At 45.9% G+C, this 11,167-nt stretch overlaps 1 non-coding gene across 1 annotated transcript; it reads left to right on the forward strand.

Annotated features, from left to right (window-relative positions):
- Positions 1–7,688: 7,688 nt before the first annotated feature.
- On the forward strand, positions 7,689–7,760 carry TRNAA-UGC. Its single transcript has one exon. It is a non-coding gene; the product is annotated as a tRNA-Ala (tRNA).
- The last annotated feature ends 3,407 nt before the right edge of the window (positions 7,761–11,167 follow it).

Here is an 11,167-nt window from a genome sequence, read left to right on the forward strand (position 1 = left end):
GAGTTGTAGTTCAGCAACATCCGGCGGGCCAAAGGTTCCCCCACACCTAACATACAATAAGAGCCCAGAATGCAGAAGATTCCCAGGTCCAATTCCTGACACCTCCAGTTGTAGAATTGCTCTAACAGTGCTGGAAAGACCCTGTGGGGAGCTTGGAGGGGAGGAGGGCTCTTAGCTCAGTGGCAGGACACCTGCTTTGCTTGCAGAAGGCCCTTGGTTCCTCTCCAGTTCAAAAGACCAGAAGCCCAAGGGGTAGGAAAGAACCATCTCTGCTGCTGCTGCTGCTAGCTGAGTTAGATGGATGAACCACCCGACTCCGGGCAAAACAGCTTCCAACGGTCCCATCTGTTGCAGGGTGCATGGCCTCTGCTGTGGCTGGCTGGGCATGCTCGGTCTCGGGAAGAGAGCGAGGAACTTGGCAGCAGGACAACTCGGTGCACGCGGTTTGGCGCTGAGCATACAGTTCCAGAGGGCAAAGGTTGGGGACCCTCTGGGCAAAAAGGCAGCGTGCAGTAAACGTTAGCAAGAGGATTGTGGCATCAGTTGGGTCAGTGCAAGGCAGATTCCTAGGTTCGTTTGGAGCTGTTGTTCTAATACTAATACTAATACTAATAAATTTATTATTTATACCCTGCCCATCTGGCTGGGTTTCCCCAGCCACTCTGGGCGGCTTCCAAAAAAAGATTCAGAATTGTTCCCTATTTTCCCTATATAAGTTTTTGTTCCCTATACACCCACTTTAGAGAGAAAGAGAGATCCCCCTTAGGGCTGTTTGTAAGATGATTTATTTATACATACATACATACATACATACATACATACATACATACATACATACATACATTGTTGTTGTTCAGTCGTTCAGTCGTGTCCGACTCTTCGTGACCCCATGGACCAGAGCACACCAGGCACGCTTATCCTTCACTGCCTCTCGCAGTTTGGCCAAACTCATGTTAGTCACTTCGAGAACACTGTCCAACCACCTCATCCTCTGTCGTCCCCTTCTCCTTGTGCCCTCCATCTTTCCCAACATCAGGGTCTTTTCTAGGGAGTCTTCTCTTCTCATGAGGTGGCCAAAGTACTGGAGCCTCAACTTTAGGATCTGTCCTTCTAGTGAGCACTCAGGGCTGATTTCTTTGAGAATGGATAGGTTTGATCTTCTTTCAGTCCATGGGACTCTCAAGAGTCTCCTCCAGCACCATAATTCAAAAGCATCAATTCTTCGGCAATCAGCCTTCTTGATGGTCCAGCTCTCACTTCCGTACATTACTACTGGGAAAACCATAGCTTTAACTATACGGACCTTTGTCGGCAAGGTGATGTCTCTGCTTTTTGAGATGCTGTCTAGGTTTGTCATTGCTTTCCTCCCAAGAAGCAGGCGTCTTCTAATTTCGTGACTGCTGTCACCATCTGCAGTGATCATGGAACCCAAGAAAGTAAAATCTCTCACTGCCTCCATTTCTTCCCCTTCTGTTTGCCAGGAGATGATGGGACCAGTGGCCATGATCTTAGTTTTTTTGATGTTGAGCTTCAGACATACATACATACATACATACATACATACATACATACATACCCTGCCTATCTGGCTGGGTTTCCCCAGCCACTGTGGGGGGGGGGGGCTCCCAACAGAATACTGTCAATAATAATAAAAAGTGATAAAACATCAAACATTAAAAGCTTCCCCAAGCTTCCTGAGTTTTCACCCATCCAAGAAGCGGGTGTTTTGAAACTCCAAGCTGGCTGCGATCTGCTCCCAAAAAGCTTGGTTTCCGCCCCCCTTCTAAACTCTGTGAATGGAGAAGAAGGAAGAAACGAAACCAAACCCAAACTTGCCTAACTTGGTATGTGCGCTGCTGGGGGTCTGACCTGGTGGTCATTGGCCGGGAAAGGGAATTGTTGACTCAGTCCTGTAACAGGCGAAGGCCGTATTAGGAATCCTTAAGGAAGGGGTGGGAAACCAAACTTGCCACTATCGTTGTGCTGTTATATAGATCCGTGCTGTGGCTACACTAGGAATACTGCGAATAGTCACTGCACAACGCACAGCTGGGAAAGATGCAGGGAAAGAAGGGCAGCCCCCATGATTGGTGTTGCAGAGGAACAAAGGAAGTCAGACCATTGCTTCATCCAGTGCGGAGCCAGCTGTGCTGACAGGCAGCAGCTCTCTGGGATGTAGAATCATAGAATCATAGAATCCTAGAGTTGGAAGAGACCACAAGGGCCATCCAGTCCAACCCCCTGCCAAGCAGGAAACACCATCAAAGCATTCCTGACAGATGGCTGTCAAGCCTCCGCTTAAAGACCTCCAAAGAAGGAGACTCCACCACACTCCTTGGCAGCAAATTCCACTGCCGAACAGCTCTCACTGACAGGAAGTTCTTCCTAATGTTTAGGTGGAATCTTCTTTCTTGTCGTTTGAATCCATTGCCCCGTGTCCGCTTCTCTGGAGCAGCAGAAAACAACCTTTCACCCTCCTCTATATGACATCCTTTGATATATTTGAACATGGCTATCATATCACCCCTTAACCTTCTCTTCTCCAGGCTAAACATACCTAGCTCCCTAAGCCGTTCCTCGTAAGGCATCGTTTCCAGGCCTTTGACCATTTTGGTTGCCCTCCTCTGGACACGTTCCAGCTTGTCAGTATCCTTCTTGAACTGTGGTGCCCAGAACTGGACACAGCATTCCAGGTGAGGTCTGACCAGAGCGGAATAAAGTGGTACTATTACTTCCCTTGATCTAGACGCTATACTCCTATTGATGCATCCCAGAATTGCATTGGCTTTTTTAGCTGCTGCATCACACTGTTGACTCATGTCAAGTTTATGGTCTACCAAGACTCCTAGATCCTTTTCACATGTACTGCTCTCAAGCCAGGTGTCACCCATCCTGTATTTGTGCCTTTCATTTTTTTTGCCCAAGTGTAGTACTTTACATATATCCCTGTTAAAATCCATCTTGTTTGCTTTGGCCCAGTTCTCTAATCTGTTAAGGTCATTTTGAATTGTGATCCTGTCCTCTGGGGTGTTAGCCACCCCTCCCAATTTGGTGTCATCTGCAAACTTAATCAGGATGCTCTCAAGGCAGGAGTCTCCCCCCAGTCCTATGTGGGGATGCCACTGGGGAACCTTCTGCCTGGAAAGCAAATAGATGCTCTGTCACTGCGCTATGGCCCTTCCCCTAAAATTAAAGTAAGATTCTAGTCCTCATGGCTCTATGTAAAAGGCAAAAATTAATAAGGACACTGCAAAACAAGTCTGTTGGGGTCCACCTAGCCCAGTATTGTCTACACTGACTCTCAGCAGCTCTCCAGGCTTTTAATCAGGGAATCTTTCCCAGCCACTACATGGAGATGCCAGGGATTGGACCTGCGACTTTCTACCCTCTGAGCTACTGCCCCTTTCCCCAGGAGGGACACGTTCACACCATTCACCTGTGGAACTCACTGCCACTGGATGCAGTGACTTTTACTAGTTTACCGCGCAAGCCTGACCACATCTACTCAGATGCGTTGCGTTCAGTGGGACGTACTCTCAGGTTAAGTGGGGTCAGGATTGCAACCTTGGTCGGCTTTCCAAGGAAACAGGCAGGGCATGGCTCAGGGCAGAGGCCGTTGGGAACAGACATTTGCCAGTTCGAGTTGCAGAGGACAAGGGAAAGGGGCTGGCTATCGTCCCACTGCACCGGGGGCGAGGGACGTTTTCTACCGACATCATCCCGGACCGCTGGCAGGGGCTTATGGGAGGTGGAGTCCAAGACCTTCTGGAAGGCCGCAGGTTGCACAGAGCAAAAAACATCGGGAGGAGCCTGCAGTCAAGAACCTGCAAACATTCCAGGCCTACAGTTGTTGTTGTTCAGTCGTTCAGTCATGTCTGACTCTTCGTGACCCCATGGACCAGAGCACGCCAGGCACGCCTATCCTTCACTGCCTCTCGCAGTTTGGCCAAACTCATGTTAGTAGCTTCGAGAACACTGTCCAACCATCTCATCCTCTGTCATCCCCTTCTCCTTGTGCCCTCCATCTTTCCCAACATCAGGGTCTTTTCCAGGGAGTCTCCTCTTCTCAGGAGGTGGCCAAAGTACTGGAGCCTCAACTTCAGGATCTGTCCTTCTAGTGAGCACTCAGGGCTGATTTCTTTGAGAATGGATAGGTTTGATCTTTTTGCAGTCCATGGGACTCTCAAGAGTCTCCTCCAGCACCATAATTCAAAAGCATCAATTCTCCGGCGATCAGCCTTCTTTATGGTCCAGCTCTCACTTCCGTACATTACTACTGGGAAAACCATAGCTTTAACTACCTATACGGACCTTTGTCGGCAAGGTGATGTCTTTGCTTTTTAAGGCCTACAGTACCCCTGCCTAGAAGGTCTCTCAACGATCCACGCCATTTGTGCTTGTCCCTGCTTGTGCAGCCTCTCTCTCTAATTATTTATATTTTATAACAAAATCCAAAATCCACGTTTTCCTCTCCTTACGGAGATGTCCGGAGTGGCTAAGAGAAGCTGACTAATCAACAAAATGCAACAAATGCAAAATAAAAAAGAAGAAAATAGCAGCACAGCGATGTGTTTTTGTTTTGGTTTTTTATTAAAGCATAAGGACAAACCAAATGGAAATTTATGTAGGGTTCAGGACAGGAGGAGGAGGAATGGCTGAATCTTCCCTCGTCTACCTGGTGGAGACAGGCTGCCAGTTTAAGAACCAGTGAGCTCTGCTGTACTGTACTGCCCACCTACACAGCTGGGAATAACACTTGCTTTGCACGCAGAAGTTCCTGGGATCGAATCCTGGGCATCTCCAGGCAGAGAAAGACTGCCAAGTCAGTGCAAGCAACCCTGGACTGGATGGACCAATGGCCTGGTTCAGTATTAGGCAGCTGCTTGTGTTTCTTGGCCCATTAACGTGGACAGAAGCACATTTATTTTACCAAGAGCATTTTTAACCTGCCCTTCACCTCGGCGGATCCCGGGACGGCTTGCAAAACGCGTAGAACTGCACCATCCTCAGCTGTACAATTAAAGAATAAGGGCAGCCGAAACCACAGAGCAGATTAACTTCCCAGCAATGAATTAACAGCCTGTGGCTTCCATTCTGATGCACTGGGTGGGTGGGTGGGTGGGAGGGAGAGTAAGCGGTTGCAGCACCTTATCCAGGAGTGGGGGGCCTCAGATTTGGGTGTGTGTGTGTGTGTCAAATGCTGCCCTCTGAAACTCTCTGCTTGCCCCCCAGGATTCTCTGCAGGACACACCCCCCCCCCCGCATTCTCCTTGCATGCTTCATCTTGGCCGGAAGGTGTGCTTGAGCTGTGCTAATGTCCCTTGCTGGCTTGGATAAAGGATGGAGAGGCTGGGGGTGGGGTGGGGTGGGGTGGGGGGCGCCTTGTATGCCTCCTCCCAGCAACTCCTGCAGCCAAGGTGGTGCCAAACATCTTGCTTTCCTTTCCTTTGGACCATATTAGTGAGGTCTTCTTGTCTGGGCAGCCCAGGACCACCATACACAAACCTTCTGCGTGACCAGGGGCCTGTTGCCTCCTCTCAGCCTTACCTACCTCGCAGGGTCATTGTGCAGGTAGCAGAAGTCCCTATTTGCTGCTCCAAATGTCTTTGGAGGACAGTCGGGTTGTGAAAATGCAATATACTCGGAGTCGAGTGTGAATTTCATGCTCTTTATTCAGCTCATAGGAGTGAGGAATGCAGTTCCCCCAAAACGATTGCTTTATATACACTATTTACACAATGGGCCCCACGTGATTGGCTAATTCCGGGATACTCCTGTATGCCAATCAGAGTGCGGATTCACTTCCACCTGGAGCTGGATTGGGTGGCTCCTGCAGACCAATCAGACTCCTGCAATCTCAATCCTATTGTTCTGGGACCAACCAGACTGCTGCAATCTCAATCCTATTGTTCTGAGACCAATCAGACTGCTGCAATCTCAATCCTATTGTTCTAGGACCAATCAGACTGCTGCATTTTGGATCCTATTCAACTCAGTACATAACAGAAAAGTAACAAATAAGCAAAGAAGTTGGCTTCCTGCACTTTGTTCCACACACAACTGAGAGCACCGGAATTGGCGAGCTCATTGTAGCCTTTGGGTCATTTTGCTTTCCGCACCCCACTTCCAGAGAGTCTGTTGGCTTGCCAGTCACTGGCTTTTAACTTAGTGCTGGTCCGGTCCAAGAAGCAATGCAGGCAGCTAGCTCCCTGTGTAGCAATAGTTCAGGGTCAAGGAGTTAATTGGGGAACAGCAAAGGGGGATAAAGGGTTTCTCCCCCCCCCCCCATGCACACCCAAGATCAATTCCTTGGAAGGTAGCAAGCAGATTATCAGCATATCCATCAGTAGCCTTGGATCTGAATGCGAAATGAGCATTCGTGTTGGTGCGAAAGGAGGACTCTTGAGTTCAGTTTCCAACCTTGATAGATGCCATTTAATTGTTTAGCTACCGAATCCGATGGGAACCTTGCGAGTTGTCTTGATGTACCTCCAAACCATCACCAGTTTCAGTTTATTTGCTGGCAGGTCCCACCTGCTGCAGTCAGAATTCCTGTCTCCACACAAGTTGGAAAACAAGAAAGGCTCCCTTGGCGTGAGAGGCAGGGAGCCCACAGTTTGGACAGTACAGTGAACCCCTGGGGTGGGAGCCCAAGGGTTCGAGAACAACAATCATGGAGAATGCAATACGGAGCTGAGAGTGGAGGAGAGATACTTTATGACAAAGTTACAGCAACTACTTATCAAGAAGAATGCTACAATCTGGAGGAGAGGAAGTTACAACGAGGAATACTAAGTTTAAAAGTGAACATGAAGGAAATGACAGAAGAAAAAGAAGTAAAACTGAACATGAAGGAAATAATAGAAGAAGAAACTGGATTGGGGGAATTTTGGGGGGGAGACCTGTGGGGGATGGGAAAGGTAATGGGAAGGGTTGTGATGGAAAGGAGGGGGGTGGGGTAAAGTATGAATTAAAGGGGATATTATAAAGGCTGACCATGGAACTCCGAAACCAGAGGGAAAACGGATTATGAGAATGGAAGAAACATTTAGGTATTTGTTAAGATGTGGTTTTTTATATTTGAAATTGGAATCAGAAGAAATACAGGCTACAGTATAACAAAGTTAAGTGAAGAAAGGATAGAAGAAGTTGAGATGCGGAATTTGATGTTTTGTTTGATAAGAATAAGATTTAAGATGTAAGATATGTTGATTATAATTGTAAGACTAAGATTAGATGTAAGAAAGTAGATTTTACAATGTTACAAAGTTACTAAAGAAGATTAGAAATGAACGCAGAAGAGAGGATGCGAGGAAGTCCCAAGCTTAGGAGTATAAAGAGGATAAGGATGAGTAAATAAGTGTTGTGTTTGTGTGTATTTTGTGTAGTGTGTGTATTTGTATTTTCTGTATGTTTATTACTAAAATCCAATAAATTCTTATTTTTAAAAAAACAACACAACAGAATTCCTGTCTCCACTGACCCAGCCAGTGTGCCATTCAAACCTGAAACTTCCTTTTCCAATGTGTCTAAAGTTCTGCTAAAGTTCCCCTCCGCTGCTTGTTTTGGAAGAAGAGTTTTGGGCTACAAGAGGAGAAATTCAATCCAGCTTGCATTTAAAGGCACATCTGTCAAATCTGCATCTTCTGAAACGAAGGGAGAAACGAAACTCCCATCACAGCAGAGAAGGGGGTGTAGTTCAGTGGTAGAGCATCTGCTTTGCATGCAGAATGTCCCAGGTTCGATCCTGGGCATCACCAGGTAGGGCTGGGAAAGACCCAGAACCTGGAGATCCACCTGGCATTCAGTAAAGACAACACTCATCTCGATGGACCAGTGGTTTGACGAGCCAGTGTGGTGTAGTGGTTAAGAGTGGTAGACTCATAATCTGGGGAACCGGGTTCGCGTCCCCGCTCCTCCACATGCAGCTGCTGGGTGACCTTGGGCTAGTCAACACTTCTTTGAAGTCTCTCAGCCCCACTCACCTCACAGAGTGTTTGTTGTAGGGGAGGAAGGAAAGGAGAATGTTAGCCGCTTAGAGACTCCTTCGGGAGAGAAAAGCAGGATATCAAATCCAAACTCCTCCTCCTCCTCCTCTTCTTCTTCTTCTTCTTCTTCTTCTTCTTCTTCTTCTTCTTCTTCTTCTTCTTCTTCTTCTTCTTCTTCTTCTTCTTCTTCTTCTTCTTCTTCTTCTTCTTCTTCTTCTTCTTCTTCTTCTTCTTCTTCTTCTTCTTCTTCTTCTTCTTCTTCTTCTTCTTCTTCTTCTTCTTCTTCTTCTTCTTCTTCTTCTTCTTCTTCTTCTTCTTCTTCTTCTTCTTCTTCTTCTTCTTCTTCTTCTTCTTCTTCTTCTTCTTCTTCTTCTTCTTCTTCTTCTTCTTCTTCTTCTTCTTCTTCTTCTTCTTCTTCTTCTTCTTCTTCTTCTTCTTCTTCTTCTTCTTCTTCTTCTTCTTCTTCTTCTTCTTCTTCTTCTTCTTCTTCTTCTTCTTCTTCTTCTTCTTCTTCTTCTTCTTCTTCTTCTTCTTCTTCTTCTTCTTCTTCTTCTTCTTCTTCTTCTTCTTCTTCTTCTTCTTCTTCTTCTTCTTCTTCTTCTTCTTCTTCTTCTTCTTCTTCTTCTTCTTCTTCTTCTTCTTCTTCTTCTTCTTCTTCTTCTTCTTCTTCTTCTTCTTCTTCTTCTTCTTCTTCTTCTTCTTCTTCTTCTTCTTCTTCTTCTTCTTCTTCTTCTTCTTCTTCTCTTCTTCTTCTTCTTCTTCTTCTTCTTCTTCTTCTTCTTCTTCTTCTTCTTCTTCTTCTTCTTCTTCTTCTTCTTCTTCTTCTTCTTCTTCTTCTTCTTCTTCTTCTTCTTCTTCTTCTTCTTCTTCTTCTTCTTCTTCTTCTTCTTCTTCTTCTTCTTCTTCTTCTTCTTCTTCTTCTTCTTCTTCTTCTTCTTCTTCTTCTTCTTCTTCTTCTTCTTCTTCTTCTTCTTCTTCTTCTTCTTCTTCTTCTTCTTCTTCTTCTTCTTCTTCTTCTTCTTCTTCTTCTTCTTCTTCTTCTTCTTCTTCTTCTTCTTCTTCTTCTTCTTCTTCTTCTTCTTCTTCTTCTTCTTCTTCTTCTTCTTCTTCTTCTTCTTCTTCTTCTTCTTCTTCTTCTTCTTCTTCTTCTTCTTCTTCTTCTTCTTCTTCTTCTTCTTCTTCTTCTTCTTCTTCTTCTTCTTCTTCTTCTTCTTCTTCTTCTTCTTCTTCTTCTTCTTCTTCTTCTTCTTCTTCTTCTTCTTCTTCTTCTTCTTCTTCTTCTTCTTCTTCTTCTTCTTCTTCTTCTTCTTCTTCTTCTTCTTCTTCTTCTTCTTCTTCTTCTTCTTCTTCTTCTTCTTCTTCTTCTTCTTCTTCTTCTTCTTCTTCTTCTTCTTCTTCTTCTTCTTCTTCTTCTTCTTCTTCTTCTTCTTCTTCTTCTTCTTCTTCTTCTTCTTCTTCTTCTTCTTCTTCTTCTTCTTCTTCTTCTTCTTCTTCTTCTTCTTCTTCTTCTTCTTCTTCTTCTTCTTCTTCTTCTTCTTCTTCTTCTTCTTCTTCTTCTTCTTCTTCTTCTTCTTCTTCTTCTTCTTCTTCTTCTTCTTCTTCTTCTTCTTCTTCTTCTTCTTCTTCTTCTTCTTCTTCTTCTTCTTCTTCTTCTTCTTCTTCTTCTTCTTCTTCTTCTTCTTCTTCTTCTTCTTCTTCTTCTTCTTCTTCTTCTTCTTCTTCTTCTTCTTCTTCTTCTTCTTCTTCTTCTTCTTCTTCTTCTTCTTCTTCTTCTTCTTCTTCTTCTTCTTCTTCTTCTTCTTCTTCTTCTTCTTCTTCTTCTTCTTCTTCTTCTTCTTCTTCTTCTTCTTCTTCTTCTTCTTCTTCTTCTTCTTCTTCTTCTTCTTCTTCTTCTTCTTCTTCTTCTTCTTCTTCTTCTTCTTCTTCTTCTTCTTCTTCTTCTTCTTCTTCATCATATGAAGCTGCTTCCTGTGTTCCAACAGCAAAAGCATAAAATGAAATACCAGGAGGTTCCCCCCCTTTCTTCCATAAGCCCCACTGGGACCACGGCCAGCCTTTTAACAAAACAAACATTATGATCTACCCCCCCCCCCACTGCCTTGCACCAGTCAACTATAATGAGATCTGGAGACAACGAATGCCCTTCAACTTTCTATTATGCAACATTTCCTAGGAATTCAGCTCAATGAGTTACCCGGGAGCCAGAGACCATGGAGCTGGAAGAGTCCAGAGCCGGAGATCGCTAATGCGTACATCCTGTTCCTTCCTGCGCAAACATTCTGGGTTCGCAAAGATGGGCTAAAGAGCAGCGTTGTTACTCATTTATCTATTCATTGGTTATTAATCAATTAATCCGTATCTACTCGTGTCTCAGTGGGGTTTGGATTACGTCTGATGTTTCCAGCCACTAGATAGCTCCTGAAGGAGAACTTATGAACTCTATTCTTCCAGGCCTGTTGGAAGGGACCCCAAGGGTCATCCAGTCCCGCCCCTGCAATGTAGGACTATCAACCTTGGATCTGTAGCTATGGTTGGACTACAACTCCCATCATCCCTGATCTGCTAGCTAGGGATGTTGGGAGTTGTAGTCCAACCATAGCTTCAGAGCCAAGGTTGAGGAAGGCTGGCCCTAGGCCCTACCCTTACTCTTGAGGAGACCCTTTACTCATAAACTGGGTTTATCGATGCATGCTCTTCAACCCAGACCTCTCAGGGTCTGGGTGGTGGTGGCTCCACAACTCCAAGCATTCTTTGTCAGGTCTCCTGTCAGCCAGAGGGCTCCTGAAGGTTCCAGAGGACTCTGCCCATTGGCAGAGAAGGGGGGTGAGGTAGGTGCAGCCCACCCCGGGTGTCATCCCTGAGGGGGTTCACATTTCTGCCCCGGCCCCTCTGGGATGCTTGCTGTGGGTGTTGCCCCCTTGGACGCTCGCTGCTTGCTGCAGGTGGCCGCCCCCTGGGATGCTCACCATGCCCCCCCAGGTGGCTAGCCCTGCCCCTGGGATGCTCGCTCTGCCCCTGGGTGCATAGCATGTGTGCTGCTCCAGGTGCAGGAGCAACTAGCACTGCCTCTGCCTCTGCCAGCTCAAGATCCTCAATCTGTGGGGAGTCCAATTTATCCTCTGAGGACTCCGTGCCCAGTACCAAGTCATGGTTAAGCTTTGGCTTGAGAACGCTCTTAA

Source organism: Lacerta agilis, chromosome 13, assembly GCF_009819535.1.
Source record: "Lacerta agilis isolate rLacAgi1 chromosome 13, rLacAgi1.pri, whole genome shotgun sequence".
In the NCBI taxonomy this organism is placed as follows: Eukaryota; Metazoa; Chordata; class Lepidosauria; order Squamata; family Lacertidae; genus Lacerta; species Lacerta agilis.